This window comes from Chrysemys picta, chromosome 2 (assembly GCF_011386835.1).
Source record: "Chrysemys picta bellii isolate R12L10 chromosome 2, ASM1138683v2, whole genome shotgun sequence".
Classification (NCBI taxonomy): Eukaryota; Metazoa; Chordata; order Testudines; family Emydidae; genus Chrysemys; species Chrysemys picta.
Genome location: NC_088792.1, coordinates 18,084,755 through 18,112,172, shown reverse-complemented (window position 1 = coordinate 18,112,172; position 27,418 = coordinate 18,084,755). Strand labels below are relative to the sequence as shown.

General features: G+C 46.5%; 1 protein-coding gene and 1 long non-coding RNA gene across 12 annotated transcripts in view; both read right to left on the bottom strand.

Annotated features, from left to right (window-relative positions):
• Nucleotides 1-21,548, bottom strand: part of GALNT11 (polypeptide N-acetylgalactosaminyltransferase 11) — an 80,940-nt gene extending 59,392 nt beyond the window's left edge. For 4 of the 11 annotated variants that reach the window (XR_010599097.1, XR_010599100.1, XM_005297173.4 and 1 more), the window contains exon 1: nt 21,409-21,548. The gene's annotated coding sequence lies outside the window, so the exon portion shown is untranslated. Of the gene's footprint in view, nt 1-9,057; nt 9,244-13,977; nt 14,134-20,748; nt 20,932-21,408 lie in introns of those variants that run through there. The other 7 variants (XR_010599101.1, XR_010599099.1, XR_010599098.1 and 4 more) reach the window with 7 other exon arrangements.
• Nucleotides 21,549-21,917: 369 nt separating this feature from the next.
• LOC135981911 (uncharacterized) lies at nt 21,918-27,068 on the bottom strand. Its single transcript, XR_010599102.1, has 2 exons — nt 26,656-27,068; nt 21,918-23,712 (listed from the first exon to the last, which is right to left on the bottom strand). It is a non-coding gene; the product is annotated as an uncharacterized LOC135981911 (long non-coding RNA).
• Between the last annotated feature and the right edge of the window lie 350 nt (nt 27,069-27,418).

Here is a 27,418-nt window from a genome sequence, read left to right as displayed (position 1 = left end):
GCCTGACAAAAAGAGTAATGACAGGAAGAAGTCTAGGCAGGCAGCAGCAAGGAGTCTAATGGGCACACTTTGCCTGTTCATTACAGGGTCTCCAGACTGGAATCCAGAGGGGAAGGAGGGCCTGAGTTCCCCTACCAGCCACTGGAGGAAGTGGTATGAAAACTCCCTGATATAAGCAGATATGGATTTTTGAAAGGCTTTAGGCAGAGAGAGTAAGGACCATGAGGCCCAGAGTCAGGGGCCAAAAACTGATGATAGATTGTTGGACTTCTCATGTCTTAGACTTTGTTTCTCTGAAAGGAGTGGAAATATAGCATGACCTGTCTTGAGAAGAAAGAAGAAGCAGACCAGCACAGGACCAGAGTGATTAACCACTGGAACATTTTACCAAGGGTCATAGTTAAGGCTACATTTTAGTCACAAGTATTTTTAGTAAATGTCATGGACAGGTCATGTGCCATAAACAAAAATTCACGGGCCTGTGAATGCCATGACTAAAACTTGGGCAGGGGTGCTCGGGGTGGGGGGGAGGGTCCAGGGGCACTGCGGGTGCTGGGAGTGGGGACCGAGATGACCCGGGACCCCTGCTGGTGCTGGAGGAGAGGGGAGCTGGGCTGAAGCTCGGGCCCCCCACTGGTGCTGGGGAAGTGGGGGCCGCGCTGCAGCGGTGCTGGGGGAAGAAGGGGGCCGGGCCACAGCGCGGCACCTCTGCTGTTGCTGGAGGGTTGGCAGGGCTTCCTACCTGGCTCCGCGTCCCTGCAGCTCCTAGGCAATGTAGGCAGGGGCCAGGGCAGAGGCTGAGTCCCCTCCCACACACCCAAACTGCTGCAGAAGTCATGGAGGTCAGGGAAAGTCACGGAATCCATGACTTCCATGACAGACTCGCAGCCTTAGTCATAGTGGATTCTCCATCACTGACAATTTTCAAATCAAAATAAAATAATGCTCTAGAAATTATTTGGGGGAGTTCAATGGCCTGTGTCATAGAGGAGGTCAAACCAGATGATCACAATGGCCCCTTCTGGCCTTTGAGTCTATGAACTGTCAACAGACCACACAAGTGAGAAAAGAGCTGCTACACCACACCCCGCCTCAAGGAAGCAGGTGCTTCTCAGTCCCAGTCCCAGCTCATAACAGGAACATGGCATGAATCTAGAAGCAGCTTTTGCCTGAAGGCCAGGCCTGCAGGGAAGTAAGAGAGGCAGGGAGATGATGAGACTCGCTTGGAAAGTCCCTCACCTTAGAATTTTCAACTCTCCTCCAAGAACACTAAAAGATCAATCACCAAGACAACATATTAAAAAGTTGGCAGATACCTTCCTCCAAATCCTAGCTCTCCAGATGCCAGCACAGGAAGAACCCTGCTGTGCCCCACCTTTCTCTCTCTCTCACACCCACCCACCCACCCCAAGTGCAACCACATCAGCGCATACACAAGGGTAGCCCAGTGGCTCCTTGTTCATTTCAGGCTCCAGTTCAAAGGTTTTTTTTTTAAATCACCCATGAGTTTATTTCAGTTGATTTCATAGATCCGGGGGGCCAATGCACAGATTATTCCAGACGTCATTTGGCCCACAGTCTTTATCTACTCCTCTCCCTGCTCATCTAGCATAGCACGGGCTTCTTCCCTTTCTACGCACAATATAGTTACTGTCTGTAGGAGCTTTTCCCTTCCCATCTCTCTTCGCTTCTCCAGCTCTGACACATTACAGCGTTAGGGTGGAAATTGATTTTAAGGGTTCACTGATCAGACTGATAAATACATCCCTTCAGCTGTCTGTGTATGGAATGTAACAATACATGCAATGTCACTGCTTTGTGGTGCATGTCATCTTAAGTGTCCAAGGAAATATCCCTCCTCTCCCAGCTGACCTCCCCAAACAGGATTCCGAAGCTCAGGCATTAAAGCTCAGTCATTACGTTGTTCTAAGCCAACAAGCTGCTCGTGAGTCCAGAACACGTAAAGAAGGATTTATCTCTCAGACTACTTCCTGTTCCTGCCCCAAGGCATTACCAGCCGCATCAGCATGCAGGGCAGGCTGCATTGAGAACGTGCCTGGTGAACATTTAAGGTCAGTGCAGGACACTGGTAAACAAGTGATAGTAAAATTCCAGCTCACACAATTTAAACACAAGTTGAGCGGTTAACGGCCCAGAAGTTCAGATAGCTAGATATTAATGCTAGCACAGCTAGTAGGCTTACATAGTTAAAGCCTAACCACTTAATGTAAAGAAGCACAAGGCCATTAACTAGGCAGTACATTTAACTGAGGCGATGACTACACTACACACCTCTGAAAGGCTAAAGCTTTGTTGTTCAATTGCCAGTGTAGACATAACCTTAGTGAGGGGAACCAAGGATCATCTATGCTACAAATATAACAATGAGGCTGAACCCATTTGCCCGCACGCTGGCCGGTATGAAGACGTGGTTCAAGCATAGTTCCATTTCCTCAGTGGATCAGGAGCCAAGTTAGCAATCAACAATACCCAAAAGGGCCACAGTGGTGTGAATTCATAGTTTCATTTACTATAGTACCATTTATATTTAAACAGTATGACAAGGGAATATTTAGTTTTTATATATGTATATTATTCTCACAGCAAATAAGTTAATAACTTAATGCAAGTTGACACTTAATTGGTTAATAACATAGTAAAAGCATCCTGAGTGGTTGTTAATTAAATCACAAAGAGCCACAGGAAACACATTAAAGAGCCACTTGCAGCTCATAAGCGGTAGTCGGAGTATCACTGGTGTAAACAGTATCTTAACCAAGTGCAAGTTCACAGATACAGTAAAGATGCCATCTGGAATACATAAATCCATGCTTGAAACATGTCAGGGAGAACTGTTCCATAATAAGGTGCCCTAAGGGTTGTACCAGTCTAGCATAGCCTGAGCATGATGCGGCCATAATATTTCTCCCTATCATTATTAAAGGATATAGGTGACAACACATGAATGCTCAAAAGGACCTTAAATATACAATTAACCCTATTTTCTTCCAGAAGATGTATATGCTGGAAGAACATTCAGGATGAACACAAGAAATAATTTAAATAAATAAATAAATAAAAAACACACGCCTAGCATTTTCTCTCATATACAACATAACATTCATAATAAATACTAATTTGTACCTATAACGCCTTTCAGTCAAGAATCTCAAAAGACTTTTTAAATGTTAATTAAGCCTGCAGTAGGCAGGCCGTATTATTTATCATTTGCATTGCTGTAATGTCTATGCAGTGTTTCTCAAATGCAGCCCCTGCGGCCACATGTTTCTTCCTGCCACAGTCATCTGGGCTGTGATGGGGGGGGGGGAGGAACGCAAAGCAGTGGCCCCTCTCGCAGGGCTGCTAGCAGCGGTTGGGCCTTGCCCCCCCTCCAGAGACACAAAGGCTGGAGGTGCAGACAACTGGTGAATTCCCCACAGGGGGTAGGGCAGGCAGGCTTTGGCCACGGGGCTTCGGGCTCCATCCACACAGTGGCAGGCTCCGTTTCCAGGCACCGGCCGCAGGCTCACCACCCCTGCCATTGTCCCTGGGCTCCGCTGCCCTACTGCCCACCTCCCCATCCAGGGCTTAATTTGTCCCAGGGCTTGCTGCCGAAAAGTGATATTAACAAACATACAAATATCACTTTTCACAGCAGAAGACTTACCAGCTAGCACAGTAGTCCCCAACCTTTTCCGTGGGGTGGGCGCCGGACGACTAGCCACCGAGGACCGTGGCTGCTGGACAAGCAGCCGCCGAAATGCCGCCGTGAAGCGGCAACATCAAGAGGTGTCACCGCCGAAATGCCACCGAAATTTGGCGGCATTTCGGCAGTAGCACTTCTTGAAGTTGCTGCTTCTCGACGGCATTTCAGCGGCTGCTTGTCCGGCGGCCAGTAGGCGGGCACGGATGGCGCCCGCGGGCACCGCGTTGGGGACCCCTGAGCTAGCAAGTCTTAGGAGAGAAAAAAAGTGCAACCAAAAAAGCAAAACAAACAAACAAACAACAAAAGACAAGAACATCCAAAGTGCCTTATTTGTGTTTCTATTCCATTTAGGTCCAGTAAAGAACAGAGACAACTGTAAATTATTTTTATTACAGAGTCTGACAAAAACCCTACACAAATTACAATGATTTGGATATGTATATATGGATATTTATTTGTTTTTCCTAAAGTTAATTAAGGATTTTAGGAAAAATTGGCAGCACGGCCACCAGCAAGAGTTGGGGGCCACACTGAGGCCACCAAAAAATCTGTTGTGAGAACCCCTGGTCTAGGTACCCCAGTCACAGACCAGGACCACAGTGTGCTAAGCACTGTACAAACACATACTAAAAGGCTGTCTCTATCAATTTTGCAAGTAGGGAAACCATGCCACAGATTTAAGATTGACTAGGCTCCTTGAAATCTAGCCATTGGGGGGAAGCTAAAAGTAGTTTAGAGCACTATTTTGAGCATTTACAATCAAATACTGTTTTTTAAAAATTTCCCTCTCTCGTTGCTGTGTACAAAGACCCCACTAACTTGCCCACTACTCGGCATGAGAGCTGAATCAATCAGCAAAACATTAAATAGATTTAATAATTAGCCTGAGACAATGATAATTCACGTGCAACCAAAAGGCTGAGCATTTGCCATTCCCCACAGCAAGTAACTGATGCAGCTTAAGGTAATGCTGAATTGACGCATTAGCCTTTAATCTTTTTAGCAAAACACTATAAATAAAGAGACTGCATTTCACAATACTGTATTTTGGCTTACAGTAAGGGACGGTTAGGTGATCTTTAACTAGTCATTGCTTAAATGCCAACATTCATTTGGATTAGCCTCAAACACTTAGTAAACATCCTTCATCACTTAATGTTTAATCACTGTGTCCTGAGGTTCTGTTAGAGGTCAACTTGACCTCACATTGTTGAAACAGAAGTTAGAATTATTTGAAAAAAAAATTCTAACACAACTTTCAGGTTCTCCAAACAGAGCTCTCCTTAGAAACCACCATCACCACCAATTCTCCTGTAAAGTTGCCTGTGTACTGTATCTGTTTTAAGTGAAGAAACAAGACAGATCTTTGTGTATCCTCAGCTGTTAATAGTAAATTAGCAAAAAGTTGCCAAGACAGTATTACTGTAGTTTTGTGTGGGAGCAATGTGACATCTCCGCTAGTTCTTCTATAGCAGGAGTTCTCAAACTGGAGGTCGGGACCCCTCAGGGGGTCACAAGGTTATTACATGGAGGGTCACAAGCTGTCAGCCTCCACACCAAACCCCACTTTGCATCCAGCATTTATAATGGTGTTAAATATATTTTTTAAGTGTTTTTAATTTATAAGGCTGGTCACACTCAGAGGCTCGCTACGTGAAAGGGGTCACCAGTACAAAAGTTTGAGAACTACTGTTCTTTTAAAAGTTTTAGCCAGAACCCTATAGAAATGTCACTTTATCTTCTTGGTTTTTATATTCTAAATTTGTTAGTAATTTCCTAGCTCCTAATGTTGGTGCTTAGGTGGTAGCAAATACTTTCAAAAAAGAAGTTTTTCCCTATTTCCACCCTCCCCAATTTTATCATCTCTCCGAATTTTTCAACCAAACAGTGTTAACAGCATATTGAACAGGAGTCATACATGGGGGGAAATAATGCTACTCCCTCAATTCACTCATGACACCAAAATGAAGATGTCACTCACAGCAGATTGTGTATTTTATGATGAGGGCTCTCTTCTCCATGCTTTAATAGGATGTCGTTAGCAGTGTTGACAATATAAATTACCTTCACGAGGCTTCAGAGTTAATACAGTAAGATGAAAAGTCGTTCATACCTCTGAGAGCTATTGTTTCAGGTTGCCTGCAGACTCCAGTTTATATTGAGTTCAGATTCCGAAGGTTTTCTTTGCAGCACAAAGGCTAGACACACATTTTTAAATGAAAGCTTAAAATTCTAGAGCACAAGAAACTGGTAATCAAGAACCAACCCAACCTGAACTCCTTAATAATCAATTTCCACTGGTTCGTTAACAGTACAAAACGACATCCATTCACCAATATGACTTACTGAGGAGGCTTTTTTTACATTTGTCAAATGTAGGGCCTCCTGCAGTTTAATTACTGCCATTATAGAAGAGAAGGCAGACTACTGTACATTGTGAATTAGTTGGCTATATTGTGACATGCAGTAGGTATGCAATAACTCTTACGGCGTGCTTTTCATCGGGGCATTTCAAAGTGCTTTACACAGCAAGTATCATTGTTCCCAATTCACAGCTGGGGGAACTGAGCTGGAAATCATTCAATGTCCAACATGTGCAGGAGCTAATAATCAGCTGTGAATGGTTAGAAGAGGACTCTAAAATCACTCTAAGGATAAAGACACCCACTTCCACACAACAAGAGTGCCCCAAAGCCTGCCATTCAGTATGTGAACACAACTCCTCTTCATTTAGATCAGGGGTGGGCAAACTATGGCCCAGGGGCTGCATTCGGCCCTTCAGATGTTTTAATCTGGCCCTCAAACTCCTGCCAGGGAGCAGGGTCAGGGACTTGATCCACATTGCTCCTGGCCAGCAAACAGGGCCAATGGGAGCTGCAGGGGCGGCAGCTGTGGATGGGGCAGCGCACAGAGCCACCTAGCTGCGCCACCGCATAGGAGTCAGAGGGGGGACATGCCGCTGCTACCAGGAGCCGCTTGAGGTAAGCGCCGCCTGGAGCTTGCACCCCTGACCCCCTCCCACACCCCAACCCTGATCCCACTCCCTCCCTCTGAACCCCTCGGTCCCACCCTCCTGCATCCTAGAGCCCACACTCCCAGCCAGAGCCCTCACTCCCCCACCCGCATCCCAATCCCCTGCCCGGACCCCCTTCCCACATCCTGATCTCCTCATTTCTGGCCCCACCCCAGAGCCTGCACCCCCAGCCGGAGCCCTCACCCCCTCCCACACCTCAACCCCAAATTTTGTGACCATTCATGGCCCGCCATACAATTTCCATACCCAGATGTGGCCCTCAGGCCAAAAAGTTTGCCCACCCCTCATTTAGATGATATATGTCTAGAAAAAGCAGATCTGAAAGGCCTGGAAAATAACTTATTACCTTATTTGCAGAGGTGCTGAGCACCTGAAGCTCCCATTGAAGCCAATGACAGCTGCTGATACCCATCTTCCAACACTGAAGTAGATTATACGCATCATTGTTAATAATACTCTCCATCTTTTTTTCAATCAGATGCTCTCAAAGCACTCTACAGGTATCAATCAATTTAGCATCACAACAGATATTTACCCTCCTTTACAGATAGAGAAATAGGCAGAGAGAGATTTGTTGCCTGATTTTTAGACATGCTGAGCACCTGTAACTCCCTCTGAAGAGCTATCCTTCTTGAAGTCAATGGGGGCTGCAGATGCTGAGAACCTCTAAAAACCCAGGTTGTCTTGCCTAAGGTCACGCAAATCTCTGGGAGAGCCAGGAACAGAACCCAGATTCCCCAACTCTCAATCTAATGCTGTTACCACAAAACTATCCTTCCACTAAAAATAACTGGCTAAATCCCACTAAGACAATGTACACAAAACTTAAAAACCCTAAATGAAATGTGTTGCACGAATAATACCATAAACATTCACCTGCTTAAACTATTTGGCATTTTCCCAAGCTGTTCTACCACTGTAAATGGTTCACTTAGAAAGAACCTACAATGTTTTACACTTTGGACTTGAAACAAACCTCAAGATACCTTTCTATGCACTACAGCTATCTTTGATTTCATACACTATATACTGCAATGTTGTCCCAGGAATGTCATGTTGAATTTGAGGAAATCCAAAAGCTTCATTAAATAGTTGTGGTAATAATAAAGCTTGAATTAGATGGACTTTCACAACAGGGTAAACAAGTTACTGTCAAACTATATTTTTCTGAAATGTTTTTCTCCATCTACTTCCAGTTTTTAATGTCAAAGTTCTTCTATAATGAAGAATTCAAATTTTCATATCTCTCTCCTCAAAGCGTCCCACATCTTTGCCAACAAAATGCTGCCGTTTTCTTACTGGGAAAGAACACCCATAAATATCCCTCCTCTCTGATGAGATACTACATACTCCATGGTCCCATCATGTTAGCACAGGTCCAAGCCACTAGAATTTAGATGCAAAAAGCAGCTATAAGAGTTTGGAAGGAAAATAAATCTCATAAGACCCAGGGTCTCATGTTAATAAGCTATGTAACAGAACAGCCTAGTCTCATTTTAGGTATAATCAGTGGTGCAACCTTGTGTCAAGCAGATTAACATAATAGCCCAGTTCATGATTAGAGAATACAAACACTTACGTATTGGAATTTGGAAATATCAGCTTATAAAAATCCTAAAATGGTCACACTGAGCAAATAAAGTGGTGCTCACTCGTTGGATATATATAGTTGTGCTGCACAGTCCTCCTTCAATCCTAGAATGTTACTGTGTACCAACATACCCAGAACCCTATATCCATGGGCTGCTCTTACCTACCCCTCTTTCTAACAATTCCATGCCACAGAATTACTCCACTGGCAGGTACTTCAAGCCATCCAGAGCATAAACACACTGCATGCCATTCATGCTGTCCTGATGATTTCCTCTTCCTTTCCGATGCTAATAGATATTTCTCTTCCTATCAATAAGGGCATTCTCTTTTCAACAGCAGAGCCAGCTCTGGGACAAGCCATGAAGTTCATGCGCTAGCTCCCAAGAAAGGTGTAGGGATTTAGTAATACAAGCAATATAGGTCATGATAGGTGTTCTGTGACTGCCTCTCTCCCCCTCCTTCATACACAGCTGTAAGTACTGTAAGATTAAAAACACTCTCAATACTACCCTTTGATTCAACACACAGAAGAGACGGCAAGGTCAACCACATGGGAACAAGCTGCCCAATACACTTCTATTTAAAATCTACCTAGCTGTTCCTTTGCAAATTACACTTTCAAAGCCTGCAGATACAGCCACAAAAGAAAACTAGATACATATAAAACAGTAGGATAATTTTAAGACACACATTCTGCATAATGAATTGAACAAATGAGTCTCACCTTTTCCCCAGCAGAGCCCGCACAAGAGAAGCAATGCAAGGTTACGTGGTGAAAATATGTTTGCTGCAGTTACGGTCAAATCCAGTTGGTGTCTTCATTCTCAGTGAACAATAAAACACTGAGCCTAAAACTTAACACTTTCCTACTGAGTGCAGCTCATAAATTCTAACTGAGAACTGTGGCAACAAATACAAGTGTCTCTGTAACAGGCTAAATTGGATGAAATCTTAGGAAACAAATGCAGCAAAACTATTTCTGATTTGGCTGCATATCCTGCCCCAGAGAGCAGTTGGATTTATTTTTTTTAACTGATGTATGAGCTGTATGTTTGGCAGTAAGCAATCACAAGACCTTGCAGTGCTGATTACTACAGAGGTGTAAATACTAGCTATGCATATCATTACTAAGGCATCCATCTCCACAGTCTCTATACACTGTACATTATGGTTGGAGTGGGAGGAACCACAATAGTTAAGATGGTATAAGAGTTTCCATTCTAACCACCCCTTTGCTCCTCAGTTTTCAAACTGTAATTTTATTCATCTTTCACTTCTGGGGCTTGTCTTCTGCTTGAAGTGGATCTTTTTTAGTTGAGCAAATATGGTTTCGCTCTTTTTTCCCCCTCTACCGTAAGGAACGTAGAAAATACATTTTCCCATTATAAACAATAAAAATATTGAGACTTCTTTTGAACAGTCCTCCTGCCAAAAGAGTTGGAGGATAAGCACTGAAATCTGGCAGCAAAACAGAACTCACTGAGCAGAAATACTTTTGAGTGGGCCAATGCGTTCTAAGCCATTAAATACTGAGCGCACACAATACATTTTGCTCAGGTACCATGCAAACATTAAAGTTAAAGTTAAAGTTCCAATTAAAGTTCCAATCCTGCAATGAGCTTAATGAGGGCAGAGGGGTCCATTTATGTGGAATTGTTTGCAGGAGTAGAGTCTTGTTGTGTAGGGGAAAACACATGTAAAGTGTGTATGGGCTGATAAAAAGATCTGTAAGGATCAAAGGTAAAGGAGGGCTTCTCTGATGTACCTTATAAGCAGACCTCCTAAAGAGACCTGACAATCTTTCTTAATAGTTTTGATCATGGAAAGGACGTGCTGTTGGCCTATTTTTTGCAAGCCAGCAGAAGCTCAACCAGTCACGAAGAGTTAAATTTTTTTAGGTGTTTTCTTTTTTCATTTTAATATCTGGGAGATCCCAAACAACTATGTACATTAGAAGTGTTAAGTTGGCAAAGTTAAGCGGTCATCTGTCAGGAATGCCAGAATTAAGGCTGCATACAGAACCTCTGCCCAAACTTCACCCACTGATTTCAGTACAACACGGCTGTGCAGTCTGCCTCCTTGACTGAATTTGGTCAACCTGGAAGTACATGCATGTTTTATTGATCTGTTTTGAAAGGCCTCTGAGAAAGCTGACAGACCGCTCCGAGCTTGGACAGTCCAGGCAGTGGTTCAAGTTCAGACTTTTCATGAGCAAGTGCAACTCCACTGGAAAAGGACCTGCTTATACCAGGTATGAATTTGGCCCAATGCACATGCTAAACCATGATCTGAACACAATACACCTCTACCCCTATATAACGCTGTCCTCGGGAGCCAAAAAATCTTACCGCATTATAGGTGAAACCACGTTATATCAAACTTGCTTTGATCTGCCGGAGTGCGCAGCCCCGCCCTCCCACCCCACCCCCGGAGCGCTGCTTTACCGCATTATATCCGAATTTGTGTTATAGTGCCCATCTATAAAAAGGGAAATAAAAACAACCCAGGAAACTACAGACCAGTTAGTTTAACTTCTGTGCCAGGGAAGATAATGGAGCAAGTAATTAAGGAAATCATCTGCAAACACTTGGAAGGTGGTAAGGTGATAGGGAACAGCCAGCATGGATTTGTGAAGAACAAATCATGTCAAACCAATCTGATAGCTTTCTTTGATAGGATAACGAGCCTTGTGGATAAGGGTGAAGCTGTGGATGTGGTATACCTAGACTTTAGTAAGGCATTTGATACAGTCTCGCATGATATTCTTATCGATAAACTAGGCAAATACAATTTAGATGGGGCTACTATAAGGTGGGTGCATAACTGGCTGGATAACCGTACTCAGAGAGTTGTTATTAATGGTTCCCAATCCTGCTGGAAAGGCATAACGAGTGGGGTACCGCAGGGGTCTGTTTTGGGACCGGCTCTGTTCAATATCTTCATCAACGACTTAGATATTGGCATAGAAAGTACGCTTATTAAGTTTGCGGATGATACCAAACTGGAAGGGATTGCAACTGCTTTGGAGGACAGGGTCATAATTCAAAATGATCTGGACAAATTGGAGAAATGGGCTGAGGTAAACAGGATGAAGTTTAACAAAGACAAATGCAAAGTGCTCCACTTAGGAAGAAAAAATCAGTTTCACACATACAGAATGGGAAGAGACTGTCTAGGAAGGAGTACGGCAGAAAGGGATCTAGGGGTTATAGTGGACCACAAGCTAAATATGAGTCAACAGTGTGATGCTGTTGCAAAAAAAGCAAACATGATTCTGGGATGTATTAACAGGTGTGTTGTGAGCAAGACACGAGAAGTCATTCTTCCGCTCTACTCTGCTCTGGTTAGGCCTCAGCTGGAGTATTGTGTCCAGTTCTGGGCACCGCATTTTAAAAAAAGATGTGGAGAAATTGGAAAGGGTCCAGAGAAGAGCAACAAGAATGATTAAAGGTCTTGAGAACATGACCTATGAAGGAAGGCTGAAAGAATTGGGTTTGTTTAGTTTGGAAAAGAGACGACTGAGAGGGGACATGATAGCAGTTTTCAGGTATTTAAAAGGGTGTCATAAGGAGGAGGGAGAAAGCTTGTTCACCTTAGCCTCTAAGGATAGAACAAGAAGCAATGGGTTTAAACTGCAGCAAGGGAGGTCTAGGTTGGACATTAGGAAAAAGTTCCTAACTGTCAGGGTGGTTAAACACTGGAATAAATTGCCTAGGGAGGTTGTGGAATCTCCATCTCTGGAGATATTTATGAGTAGGTTAGATAAATGTCTATCAGGGATGGTCTAGACAGTATTTGGTCCTGCCATGCGGGCAGGGGACTGGACTCGATGACCTCTCGAGGTCCCTTCCAGTCCTAGAATCTATGAATCTATGAATATCGGGTCGCGTTATATCAGGGTAGAGGTGTATTCTGATACAGTGGTACATAGGAGCATCCCCCTCCTACAATAGCACCTTCATTGGTAACTACCTAATTCCTATTAACCTTGCTCCACTTTGGCATTGTCTTTTTATAAGAACTTCTCTCCCCACATGTCTCTCCAGGGACTGGCTCTTTAATTTGGCAAAGGAGCTACAGACATAGAGTAGCCATTTTATACTTGCTTGCTGTATCTCTCTCCCAACTCCAGTTCTGTTTTTCCTGCTTATTATATTTTGTATTATTGTAGTACCTCCTGATCAGACAATTGTCATGACTATATTCCAGTTTCAATTTAATTGTTTTGGGTATATTGTTTGTTACTAAAATACCTAGAACAAGAGCCATAAACCATTCAAAAAACAAGCTTAAGAAACAGTTCAAACAAATGTTTTACTTTATGGACATGGAGCCGAGCTGCATCTCTGTGATCCCATTGATTTCAGAGGTTCAGCACAGAACTGAAGAGGATACTCTTCGTATTAGAGCCACAGGGAACAGTTGGAACATGTGGCTTTCGCTTTTTAACATAAAAAACTTTCCTTCTCTGTGTTGAAACTAAAAATATTGGTTGAATTAAGACTATACCCCTTTTTTCTATTTACAGAAGACTCTCTTGAACCACACCCACTTTCTCAATAATGCCTACAGAAATCACCACTATGTGTAGAGGAATACTGGAATATAGCCTGACTTACACTTCAGCTCCATGTTCGAGCACTAGCTTGAACTGTGGGAGAACCAGGTCCAATTTCCTTCTCTGCCCCAGACTTCCTATGTGACCTTAAGCAAGTCATTTAGGGGAAGATCAGCAAGGTGGGAATCCACAAGGTATGCAAGCATCTAAACCCCAGATGCAAGTGCCTTAACCTCAGGTTTAGGCACCTAAGTCCCAGTTTTGTCTCCACTGTATCCACAAACCATCCACGGAACCCTGTAGGTGCCTAAACTCACTTGGCATCTAAATTTTCAGAGTAAAATTTCCTTAGGTATCTATGTCTCTGCCTCTGGGCATGTACACTGATGCTTCACTCTTATCTCCTGCCTAAGTCCCGGACATAGGCGGAGAGTTATATGGGCCCATGGTGCCCGTGCTCCACCAATATTCAGGAAGGTGGGCCCGGCTCCACCAATGTTTGGGCTTATATTTTCAGAACCATCCCGTCCATAGGAAGAGTTGGGGCAACTGCCTCGGGCCCCGCGCTTTGGGGGGCCCCGTGCTTTGGCGAGATGCGGGGTCCAGGGTGGCCTGGAAAGTTAGTAGGGTGGCCTGGTGCTGGCAGCAGTGAGTGATCCGGCCCCAGCCCGCCCCATTCTGCTCTGCTCCATCCTGCTTCTTCCCACCCCTGCTCCGCCTATGCCCCACCCCCACTCCACTCCTTCCCCCAAGTCCCCGCCCTGCCTCTTTCCCCTCCTCCCCTGAGCGACGCCGGGAGCTGTCAGGGCGGAGCGGAGCAAGGTGGGCTGGGGTTGGGACCTGTTCTGGACACCACCAAAAGTTATACAAACCTGATGCCCATGGTCCCGGAGCAATTCACAAATCAGGGAAAGAAAGGCATTCGGCCACCTATGGTGTGTGCGGGACCTGACCCAGGAGGCATGCTCAAAGGACACCTACCAGATGGAGTTCTATTCAAAATCCAGCCAGAGAAGGAGCATGTGGTGGTGGCAGCAGTGTCACCACCCTTCTTATAACTATTAGCCCAGTGGTTAGAACACTCACCTGGGATGTGGAGACCAAGATTCAGTTCCCTGTTCCTCTTTATCCTCAGACAGAGAGGGGTATCTCTCCCACCTTCAGGAGGTTGCTCTAACCACTGGGCTATGGGATATTTTGATGTGGGGCTTCCACAGTCTCTCCTGTTGAAGCTGTTGTGCTCTGAATAAATAATGAAACAGTGGTTGAAATAGGGGGACTGGATTCAGGGTCCCCTACCTCGTAGGTCAGTTCACCAATGACTGGACCAGAAAGAGTTATTCTCTCTCTGGCCCAATGACTGTTCCATTGTGGACAAATACTTACAATCATTAGTCCAGGGAAGAGAAGGAATGGGGGATGGAAGGGGTATGATTGTGAAATCCTGAATCAGACAAAAGTTCTTTTGAAATAAAGAGTTAGAGTATTGCCAAAGAAAAGAGTAGGAAATCAGGTCCAAAGACTGGGGGTAGACAATGATGGCGACAATTGAGCTCTGTGATAAATTGAGACAACTCCCTATCTCTATACAAAAAACTACAAACTGTGTATCTGAAATTAGTGATATACTGTCCCAGAACTGTGCCTACAAAACACCCTCAAAAAGGATGGGTCTGTTCCTGTAATGTTAATGAAAATCCATTCCAGGACTGCATCAAATGCAATCTTTGGTAACACACACCAGATCTATACTTAAAGGTTTTCCCAGCATAGTTTTCCAGGTGGATGGGAGGAAATCACACCCTTAATACACACAGCTATGCAGACAAAATACCTAGTGTAGATGCAGTTTAAAAGCAAACAACTGTTTTTACCAGTATGGCTTTATTTTGTTCAGCGAACAAAAGAACTCATTAGTACAAACTGCATCCCCACTATAAGGGTTTGCTCACAGCTATACCAGCAAACCCCGTCTACTGTAGGCAACACCACAGAAAGCAAGTTCATTGACAAATAAGCCAGAAGGTTTGGTTACCCAGCAGGACAGTGGGAGAGCCCATAAGAACTGGACACAATTAGGCTTTAGCAGTTGGCAAGCTAGCCACAAGCAAATACTGAGGAGAGGATTTTTCTCTATTCTTTAACTTCAAATGTAAGTATCATTAGTTTTTGCCATACAGACTGAGTTTTACACTTTTGAGAAGGAGGTATTGTTTCTAGTAATTAGTCACCTTTTAGGTTTAAGCAATATCTGATTTAGGCCTCATCTGTACAAGAAAATCTACACTGATTTAACAAAGTCAAGTTTACAGATTGTTCTAGTTCAACCATGGAAAACCTCCATGTAAATGCACTTAAACCATTTTAACTTACATCAATTCAGTCTCACTTAAACCTGTTTCACTTACACCAATTAACTGACGTAAGCTAAGTTGACTCAAGCACATTTAAGTGTTTTGTACTGATTAAATAAATCAATTTTAAATCAACTTTATTACACCAGTTCAGCTTCTCAAATAGACACCGTCTTAGGGCATGGCTACACTTGCAGATGTAGAGCACTGAGTTAAACCAGCCTTCGTAGAGCGCAGTAGAGAAAGCGCTGTAGTCTGTCCACACTGACAGCGCACTGGCATGGCCACATTAGCAGCTCTTGCAACGGCCACAGAGCCGTGCATTGTGGTAGCTATCCTAGCATGCAAGTGGCTGCAACGTGCTTTTCAAATGGGGAGGGGTGGAGTGTGACAGGGAGTGTGTTGTGTCTCTGTGGGGGGAAAGAGAGTGGGTTTTTGGGGGGCTGAGAGCATGTCAGCATGCTGTCTTGTAAGTTCAGACAGCAGCAGACCTCCCCCTCCCTCACCCCGCCTCTCTCTCACACACAGCATTCCACAGTAATGGTTTCTTTGTCTCGCAGCAGATCAGTATGCCAGCTGTCAAATGGAGCTTTCAAAGGGCATATCCAAACAATGACAAGAGTGGCCACTTGACTTAAGGGGATTATGGGATGTTTCCGGAGGCTGATCAGAGCGCAGTAATGCAACACCTCGTTCACACTGACGCTGGGGCGCTCCAGCGAGGGCGCATCAAACATTATTCTACTCGCCAAGGTGGAGTACCAGTGTGGACGGGTGGTGAGCTAGTGTGCCCGGGGCTCCTTTAATGCACTGTAACTCACAAGTGTAGCCAAGCCCTTAGTTTTAAAGTAGAAGACAATCCAGCCCAGCACACAAACAGGTTAAGCTTTGATCTCAAACATCTCTACCAATACAAAATAGGAAGAGTTTTCCACCCCTGTCCTCCAAGGTTGAGCACCTAGATCTTGGGAGTAGGGGCCCCACCCTCATTCCTTATCAGTCTCAGGGTGTTTAATTGTTTTTCAAGCCTTGATTTTAACGTACTTACAGTGATGTAGATGTGTTGTGCAAGATACACAATGCTTGGTATGTTCGCGCAGGTGTTATGGATATATCATTCTATTGTATGTAATAAAGAGGACAAGCAGAGAGAACCGTAGCTTGCCTCCATTTGGGATTGTTTTTAAGCCAGCATACTTATACCACCACAAACCCTGAATGTAGATACTCTCCAGTGGTGGAAAACAGGACTCATAACAGTGCACCTTATTCCAGTTTCAAACCAGGGTCAATCACACCAAAGCAGTACATCCAGACTGAAGGCTTATATTGGAGAAGCTGCACCACTGCAAAAATCCTTAACCCAGGCAAGCAACCTGTCACATAGGAGGGAACTGAGGTACAGTGCATGAGACTATTCTTATGCAAACATTTAAATCAATACTGCAGTTCAGGCACATATTAGGCAGTGTATTAAGCTGCATGTTTATTACACCTCCAAGTCTTTATGAGTCAGGTTATAGGGCAGGGGCGGGCAAACTTTTTGGCCTGAGGGCCGCATTGGGTTTCAGAAATTGTATGGAGGGCCGGTTAGGGGAGGCTGTGCCCCCGCCCCCTATCCAACCCCTCCCCCCCCCGCTTCTCGCCCCTGATGGCCCCCCAGGACTCCTGCCCCATCCAACACCCCCGTTCCCTGACAGCCACCCCGGACTCCTGCCCCATCCACCCCCGCTCCCTGTTACCTGACCGCTCCCGGATCCCCCACCCCCAACTGCCCCCGCCACCCCAAACAACCCCTCCTCCCCCCACCCAAGAACTCTGCCCTATCCAACCACCCCTTCTCCCTGACCATCCCTGGACCCGCTGCCCCTAACTGCCCCCCACCGCCCCATCCAACACCCCCCTCCTTCCTGACTGCCCCCCCGAATCCCTGCCCCCATTCAACCCCCCTGTTCCCCACCCTCTGTCTGCCCCAACCCCTATCCACACCCCCAGCCCTTGACCACCCCCCGAACTCTCCTGCCCCCTTACCGCGCTGCCTGGAGCACCGGTGGCTGGCGGCGCGGCTGCACCATGACAGGCAGCCATGCCGCCCGGCTGGAGCCAGCCATGCAACGCGCAGCACAGAGCACCGGTTCAGGCTGCAGCTCTGCAGCTGCGCCGCCCCGCGGCCTAGAGCATTGCGCCGGTGGCGCCGTGAGCTGAGGCTGCAGGGGAGGGGCCGGGATCTAGCCTCCCAGGCCAGGAGCTCAGGGGCCGGGGAGAACGGTCCCGCAGGCCGTAGTTTGCCCACCTCTGTTATAGGGGAATAAAACTTGTATCTTTGTAAATGTACTTGAAGTCAGTACTACACTTATATTGCAAGTACACAGATTTTCTAAAAGTGAGCTTTATTTTGTTGTAGTGGAATAGTTTGTACATAATTTACAAGTGAAGTATTAAGAAAAATAGTTACACAATTTACACTGATAGTCAAGAGAAACAGCATGCTAACACATTATAGCAAGCAGCATTTACTCAGTCCTTGAACTATTGCACCGAGAGAGCCACCCACATTTTTTACATGTTACTAAATGTCAGCTATTGAACCAAGTTCTCTGCTAACAGGGCTTTGTCCAGATAAAAAGTTGCAGCAGCAGCTGCACTTTTTCTCCAAGCACTCACCATGTGCTTAGAGGACGATCTTACTGATTTTTGTTTAAATGCAGTTTGTCTTTATCCATCTCCAAAGTCCTTTAACAGAAGATGAACTTCAAGTGAATACAGCTATATACAGCTCTTAAATTAGCTTCACCACATCAATAAAAATTGATTGAGGAAGTAAAACAGGTGTTTATAATTGTACTTGCAAAAATATACCTACAAACGTGTCCTCATACAGCATGCAAAAATGGTTTCAACGCCGCATTTCTCAAGGATCATGGCGTGATATTTATTCTTACTCAAGTTGATTAGTTTAATGCTACTTGACAACCTCATGTTATACAAACAGGCAGGAGATGTTATTCTCTAGTGTGTTCTGGACAGATGGTAAACTCAGTAACCTGTCCATCCATTAGCAATACCTTTCCGCACTTGATTTTGCTTCTTCAGCTCCTGGCTTCCTCTTCATATTTCCTTCATTAATCAATACAATCATTACATTGCTAGACTCAGCCCTACCAGTTGCTTAGACTTCGCAATCTTTAGTTGCATTACCTTAGCATTCAGACTGATAAAATGAAAAACGGTTCCCTTTAAGTCCTTTTCACCCATGTAGTACCTATCCCTCTTCCACAGAGGGCTCTGCATTTTCCATCACAACATATTGCTTAATAACTTCTAAGTTTCTTATTCCCTATGTGTTAATCAGCTTGTTTGCATACGCTCCGGTTAGAATGTTCCTTTATCTTTAAACGCCACTAGGTATGCACTCTAATACAATCTTTGCTGCTCTACTGCACAGTACGATCAGACAAATTTCTTAAGTACTAGTAACCCACCTTTCCATTTCCACCCCACCATGTTGTCTCCTTTGAGTAGCTTGACATTTCATCTACTCTAATTTTACATCAATATGAAATTTGTTACCAAGGTCACTATTTTACATGAACTTTATAACCGCTGACACAACACACCTGATCAAGAATTCTTTGGACTTTTATTCCTATGTACAAGAGAACTGTCTTTGCAGAGACAACTCAAAACTTTTAGATAATGGAGCCAGGCAACAGCCTCTGGAGTTTTCAGTCAGGATTCCCAGATACTGTGTACACACACCTCATAGCCTGCTACCCAGCTTCCTCATCTGAGAGAGACAGATGAAGAGCTTATTAGAGATGTAGTCTTGGTTTCTTTCCCTCCCCTGCTGCTGAAGAGTTCATGAACTCTGCAAGAGCTTAAATCTGCAGCTGAGAGGGCTAGGAAGAAGGAATGCAGTTCTTCTAAATCAATTACACTTGGAGAGGCCAAATGGTTGATTATTAAAACCCCTCAGGACTTTGACGCTTTTGTACTATAAGGTCTAGGAAATCTAACCCACTTGTTGGCTATTTCACTTATGCAGGCTGATGGGAGCAGAGAATTCCAAACTGCAGTCTGCAATGAGCTGACTACTTTCCAACATCTGAATTTCAGCAGACAACAAACACGTTATTTTCCTAATATTAGTTTTCTAGATCAATAGTTGCTGTAGTGACCAAAGGGAGGTTATGTGATCACAAATCAGAGGGAAATTGGCTGCACTATCAGGACTAAAAGGGAGGTGAGTGCATCTCTATTAAGATGTGGTCCACGTTAAGAAAAAGTTAGAGAACCTCTAGAGTAGATCATATTCAGAAGCAGTCCATGCAAGTGATATATTTAATATTTCGGAATAAGCAAAAGATTCCAGTGATTTGATGCTAAACTAAAATTAACTTTCCAGAAGTGCAAGTGTAATAGCAAATACTAGACTAGAAGAGGGCTATTGAGCCTGTGATCTGCATAATTACATTATTAATGAAATCTTTTAACATGATACCACAACTGTGACCCAGCAATCAACACCCTGACCACAAGGGAAAGTGGACAAAGCACAGATTGTTTATAGAGAACTAAAAGAGCAAAATCATGTACAATTATTTATGGAACAATGGGAGCTGTTCTCTGTACAGTACTATAGCGGATAATGTCAAGTTCAGGATGCCATTTATAGAGATGCTATCAAAGGCAATGGTACTGTTTTTGGGGAGGTTTAGCCACCTAGGCAGAAGCTGAAAAAAGAAGGCTATTTGGAACAGTAGCCTCTAAATGCAGTCTGTGCTTCCAGAGCCAGATGCACAGCAGGCCAACCCCACTGTGCTGCCCAGAAAGTAACAGCGGAGAGCGTTTGGTTGTTCTGTCAACAGCAAGTTTGTGGAGGGAAGTCTTTCCACCTTGCAAACACAGACTAAGGATCTGCACTAGACCACATAGGGATTGTTAGCTCAAATCACTTCTGGCATTTGAGCTATCTTCCTCTTTATGAACTAAAAATAATTTGCAAGATGCCCAGTTGAAGGGCTGGACCCCAGCCATGTAAAATAACCACTTATTTGTGAAGGGGGGAGAGACATTTCAGTGCTGAGCACCATACAATGGAAGCCACAGAAAACGCATAGAGAAGAGATTAAGAATAAACTCCCTGGCTAGGAAGTTATAGCAGGTTTAGATACAGTGGGGTTTTTTGAGAAGTAGGAAGGAAGAGAATGCCTGGCTCCTCCTTGCAAGGGAATCCACGCAGGCACTGGTGGCAGCAGAGTAGGACTATAAACATACAGAGAACTAGTTTTAAAGACTTATAGTTATACAATTTCCACCCTACCCTACCTACAGAGAGTCTAGTTGATGCCTGTTGCTCACCGAGGTGTATGTACAGGTAAGAAAAAGGTCATGCTGTCATCCATCCCATCTGGTAAAACTCAAGCTAGCCTAGGGGTTGTCTTCTTAGGAAAGTTTTTACCAAATATAACAATATTATTTAAATTTACACCCTAAAGCTCACCCAGTTCAGCACTCTGGACTTCCAATTTCGAAGGGGAGGCAGAGTAGAGCCACAAACCCATTTGTTCATTGGGAAGGTACATGCACTGAGCCGGCATATTGCACCTTCTCTATTCCATGCTTCTCATCTGTCCCTCGCAATGAGAGAACTGCCTCACATCACACCCAGTTTTCCTCTGACACTGATGTTCAGGTCTAATGGGCAGCTGACCTTGAGAAATCCTCTCGCCAGTGGTTGGTAGGAGCCCTTCCAAGGGGAGAGGAAGAGAAACACCCCGTCGGTTCCTGCAGACCCTGTTTCCATTGTGACAAGTGACAAGTTCGGATGGCTCCAAACCCACCCGCCGCTGCGTGTGAAATGCCCGCGACCCATCCCCCAGCCTCGTCTTCCTGAATCTGCAGGCAGCCGGACTCCCGGCCCCGGCCGGGCTGCCCAGGGAGGAGTTTCTGAGCCCGGGGGGGCTCCCCTGACCACCTAGCATGAGCAGAGCGGGTGCGCGGCCACCGCCCGTGCTCGGGGGAAGGGGGGATCCAGGGGCTGGCCCGCTGGCTCCACGGGGCGAGCCCGGCTGCCTGCGCCTCCCCGCCAGGCTGGCAGCTCCGGACGGCGCCGCCCCCGCTTCTGGCCAGGGGCTCCAGCCCCGCGCTCGCCCGCACTCACCCCCGCTCCGGCAGCCCGGGCCCGCCGGCTTGCGGCACTCGGACGGCGGCATCTCTCGTGCGCCCGGCCCCGGCGGCTGATGCTGCCCGTAAGCGGCGCGGACAGACTGCACCGGGCTCGCGACGCGCTGCGGCGGCGCCTGCGCCACGTGACCGCCCCTCCGCCCAGCCCCGTCACGTGACGCGCCTGTGCTGGCCGCCGGCCATGACACGAGAGGCAAGGCCGCTGGGGGCGGGAGGGGGCGCGGGCGCGGTTATGCGCCTTGGGGCGCACTCCCCCATTCTCCCTGGGCTTGGGGAGGCAGCGGGGGATGAGAGATTCCCCTAGGGGAGAGCAGGGTGTGACAAGGCACAGCCACTGTCTGGGGGTTCAGTGCCCACCCCAGAGAGGTGCCCCATGTGCTAGGGGCTGCACAGACACAGGAGGATGTTGCCAGCACAGAGTGCCCGAGGCAAAGCAACAGCGGGTTCGTTGCCCGGTGTGCTTCGCGTTAATAAACACACCAGGTGGAGAAGCAAACAAAGTTTATTTGGGATCCCAAAGCGGTGCAAGGAGACAGGCACGTCTCAGATCAAGCACATTAACAGGAACAGTTTTTCTTCTTTTATACATTTTGCAGTTAAACCTCACCCTCCCCTTTCCCCTCTAGCCCTCCCTTTCCCCTCTAGCCCTCCCTTTCTCCCCCCCATTCCTCCCTCTACCCCTCCCATTCCTGGTAATAGTTAAGTCATTTTTGGCAGCTATAAGCCTAGCTTGTTAGTAACTTCTTTAAACCGTTATCTTGTCCTTCTCCCTGCAGCCAGAAACATGCAGGCCTCATTATTACTGCTTGAGCAGGGGGTTGCACACAGATAACTGGTTGCTTACATATTCCAATTGCACCTGGCTTTTGAGGTTGATTAGAGTTTAAACATGGAAGGATAGAGTTTGGTTCACTTAGGCCTAGTGCAGGAAGGCTTCATTGACACTTAGTGGCCTTCCACCCTCCCGAGTTACCTAGGGTGATGCCTAGTGACGTCAACAACTCCCTCCTTTGAGAATACTCAACAAGCCTTTGGCTGAGTTTTCTCATATTCTGTGGACAAGCTATGATTAAGTGCTATGAAGCTGGGGTTTTTAATGAGAGGGTATGCCGGGATTTTTGAGGAACGGGGGGCACAAAGCTTATGGAGGAGCATTTTAAAACAAGCAATTAGGAGGAGAGTGACCAGGCACAATACCACACCGGTAAGGAGGAGACGCACAAGGCCACCCCCCAGTCCTCCTAGGTTGGGCAACCAACTTCAAAGGGAATTGAAAACCGTAGGTTTCCTTTCCTGGGCCTTTCACGGCTCGAAAGCCTGTTCGGCCGACATGACATGCTTGTTAATGTCCTGTGAGTTTTCTGGGACATAAGCTTCTTCCTTAATGGGCTCTGAGGTGGCATACAAAGATTTACGCTGCCTGGGGCAGCAGGGGCTGCCCCTTAATGCATACTGGGATTTAATGGTACAGTTTTGTGACAAGGGGGTACCCGAGGTATTTCTTTCCCTACTGAACCATCCCCAGCAGATATCTGACCAATTTTGGGGGACCACCCTCCAGGGTAACCCAGCTGCGTGGTGCGGGATTTGGGAGGTGGCATACTTAGCAGTTAGAGAGGTTAAATTCTTGGGCAAAGCAAACCTTCAAGGACTCATATGTGTTTGTTTCCAAGTTAGTAGGGATCCCTTTCCATCCCACATGTGCCTGGGGGGAAACGGGAGGTAACGAAAGGAGTGTCCCTATGGCAAAGAGTACCACTGTGGCAGACCCTGGACCTGAACTCATGCTGGGCAGGTGACCCTAGGGCCTAACAATTACAATTCCCCAAATACCCACAAAATATCAATTACCAATAGTAGGCAGATTAAAAATAAAAGGACCAGGCCACCAGGTTAGGCTGGCCCTGTGAGAGTAAACACAACCAACGCTTTTCACGGGGAGTGCGCTGCGACTGTCCAAAGAGACCACAGGGCATTTCCAGCAGGCCTTATTGTCTTTTGAATAACAGTTTAAGTCCCAGGTCGTCGCGGGTAGTCTTTTTCCGTAGGCTGGACGGTCCACCATTCAGGAGCGGGCACTGCCTTCAGACGGGAGTGATGAATCCAGTTCTTGTGTCCCTTGACCTTTGCTGCTGTGTGGGAGACCAGCAGGACGGTGTGGGGTCCCTTCCACTTCTCTTGGAGAGGCTTGTCCTTCCAGGTCCGAACGAGAATGGAATCGCCTGGCTGCAAGGAGTGGACAGGGGCATCCAGCAGGAGAGGCTGCAAATCTCTGGTATACCTGTGGAGAGAACAGAGAACAGCAGACAGAGAGCACATGTACTGAGATAAAAAGCCACACCCCATTTCCCACTCCCCTGCCAGAACCGGTGTACCGTTCATTGGCCATGCCCTTCCAAACATAATCTCGAAGGGACTGAGCCCTAACCTGCCCTTTGGGAGAGAGCGCATGTGGAGCAAAACAAGGGGTAAGGCATCAGGCCATTCGCTGAATCGAGCCACCAAAACGAAAAGGTATTTGAATCCTTGGGTCAGGGGGAACTTAGTAAAGTCTATTTGCCAAACCAGCCCCAGGCCTGGAGTAGGTTCCAGAGTGGCTGGTGGCACTGACACTCCTGGTCGAGGGTTGTTCTTTTGGCAGACTAGACATTCAGCCTGTACCTGGGAGGCCAGGGGTGTAAGAGCCTCCCTGCCAGCATATAATTCTTTGTTTCTTCACCAGGGTCAGTTCTTAATGTCTTTTGTAGTCAGGAATTCCTGGACTTTGTGGTTTCAATGAAGCAAGTGTTCCTTCTTCTCTTTTCCTGAAACAGTGTGGTTTAGCATCATACAGGGGAGAGGTTACTAGCACATCACCCTGTCTTTAAATAGGCTTATTATTAGTTGGAGAGTCCTCCCGAGGTGGAGGGGTCTTTTTACAGTGAGAAGCCTGGGTTTAGGTGGGCAGTCCTTGGTACTTTACAGCGGTGTTGGTGGTTAACAGGACTTGGAAAGGGCCTTTCCAGTGTGGAGCCAAAGAAGTTTTTCGTTGATGGACTTTACGTAGACTTAGTCTCCTTATTTTAATGAATGGCAGGGCTGCTAGGGTCTTTGGGTAGCACTTCTTTTATTTGTGAGAAAAGAAACCTAACACATTTCATTAATGCCTGACAGTGTTTTGCAGATCTCATAGTTGCTTGGGCCCATTCAGGCCCCCCCTTTTCTTGGCTGTCGGCCAAGTCTTAGCTCTGGGCAGTGTCCTTGGATGGTGCCAGCATCTTATCTTTGGACTGAGCTTGCTAGCTATATTTTTTCCCTCAGTTAACTCGTTTTGTTCTTTTTCCTTCTCTCCTTCTTGGCTTCTTTTAACTTACAAAGGAAACTTCCACTCTTCACTTATACACCTTTTTCCAACAATGAACACATACACATTGCCATTATACACCCTTTCAGTAAAATAACTTCTATACAGAGCTTTGGAGCAACAAACCAGGACGAGCACACCCACTTTTGAGGAGTCCAACAAAGTTCAGGAGGCTCACAGTGGCTTTAAGGCAAGGGATGAGACCCACAGCAGCAATTAACAAGTCATCCACATATTGCAGGAGGAGGACCCTGTCCTCATTGTCCCACTTCTCCAAGTTTCTGGCCAGGGCCTGGCCGAAAAGGGTGGGGGAATTTTTAAATTCCTGGGCCAACACTGTCCAGCAAAGCTGCTTTTTAACCCTCCTTTTGTCATCCCACTGGCTCCACTCTGTGGCTTGCATGGCTGAGGGCTCAGTTGCAAGGGTCATTATCCAGGTATTCTCTTGGGGTAAGGTGAGGGTTATTTCATCTTGGGTGAAATGCAGGGTGGCACCTAAGCGACAAAGCAGGTCCCGTCCCAGTAGAAGTGTTGGACAATTAGGGAGGTAAACCAGTTTGTGAGATAGAGTTCTGTTTCCCAAAGCACATTCCGCTGGGGCATATACTGGGCATTTGGTTCCTTTCCCTGTGGCACCCACCACAGTGAGGGACTTTGACACAGGCAGCTGCAGGGGTTGGTTTACGGCAGTTCGTGCAGCTCCAGAGTCTATTAAGAAGTCTATGTCCGAATCTCCCACCTGCATTTTTACTCGGGGTTCCAGGGGCAGGATAGTCCGTCTCCCCTGACACCCCTATTCTTGATCCTTCGCTGCCATCATAGGGGTACCTTCCCTTTCGGGGCACTCATTTTTCCAATGTCCCTCCTTCCGGCATATGGCACACTGGTTGCGACCCAGACACCTTTCCTTTGAGCCAGGGCGCCCACGCCCATGTCCTTTCATTCCCCGGCCCCTTCCACCTTCCTGGAATTTTCCCCTGCCACCGGCCTGTACTGCTGTGACCATCATTTTCGCCTGCCTCTTTTCCTTTTCTTTAGACACAACCTGATTACGCTCCACCTCAGACAGCAGGGTTCGCATAAGGACATTACAATCATCCCAGTCAGGCTTACAGCTAGCCAGGCACCCTTCAAAGACCGAGATAGACTTGCTTGGGTTCGTAGAGAATTCCCCTGCCTGTGCCTTAAAGGCTGCTAGGTCCACCGGGTTAAAAGGCACATGGGTGTAAACCTGCATAGTAGTGGCCTGATTCCTATCTGAGCCATGTCTGGACACCACGGTCTCAGTGATCAACGGATAAAATTCCACTGAGGGGGCAATCTCTGGGACCTGAGACACCTTGTCTTTATATGGTGGGGGTGTGATAGCCGAAGGGGACACCGGACCTGCCATTACAGCTGTGGGGGGGTTCTGGGGACTAACAGTAGCTACTACCGAACCGGTCGGAGTCAAATTACACTTTTGCAAAATATCTAACCTATCTCTTAGCAACATAAACAACTGTACATACATATGTTCATTCCATTTACCCGTTTGCTGACAAAACAGAAGTAATTGAAGGATTGTATTATAATTAAGTGATCCTTCCGGTGGCCACCTTTCCTGGTCCTCTAGCTGATATTGAGGCCAGTCTACTGTACAGAACCTTTTCAGTTTACTTTTAACCAACGGATCCGATCCAAACACTTTCCAGTTCACCAGAATGCATTCCAAGGGTGTACACCTTACCCTGCCTGCCATACTCTGTCCCTGCCCCATAGGGAGACACTGGGCGTCCCCAGGTCATAACAGGTAGACACTGGGCGTCCCCAGGTCATAACAGGTAGACACTGGGCGTCCCCAGGTCAAGACAGATAAAGTCCCCACTGGACTTTTCCTACCTTATCCAAGGGTCCGGTTCTGCACCGTCGCCCTATCCATGGGACCGGTTTCCCACCGTCGCCCGCAGCTGCTTCTCCACTACTCGAGCGCGTTGCACCGTTGTGCCCTCCGGGGTCGACCAAACCACGTCTCCGCCGAGGCCCCCGGTAAAGTCACCGGTGCGCGCTGGGCGTCGGTCGTCGCCGCAATCTGTCGACCTCCGAGAGGGGTCCGGGCAAGGCTAAATTTTAGCCTCGAGCCCCACGTTGGGCGCCAAAACTGTTGCCAGCACAGAGTGCCCGAGGCAAAGCAACAGCGGGTTCGTTGCCCGGTGTGCTTCGCGTTAATAAACACACCAGGTGGAGAAGCAAACAAAGTTTATTTGGGATCCCAAAGCGGTGCAAGGAGACAGGCACGTCTCAGATCAAGCACATTAACAGGAACAGTTTTTCTTCTTTTATACATTTTGCAGTTAAACCTCACCCTCCCCTTTCCCCTCTAGCCCTCCCTTTCTCCCCCCCATTCCTCCCTCTACCCCTCCCATCCCTGGTAATAGTTAAGTCATTTTTGGCAGCTATAAGCCTAGCTTGTTAGTAACTTCTTTAAACCGTTATCTTGTCCTTTTCCCTGCAGCCAGAAACATGCAGGCCTCATTATTACTGCTTGAGCAGGGGGTTGCACACAGATAACTGGTTGCTTACATATTCCAATTGCACCTGGCTTTTGAGGTTGATTAGAGTTTAAACATGGAAGGATAGAGTTTGGTTCACTTAGGCCTAGTGC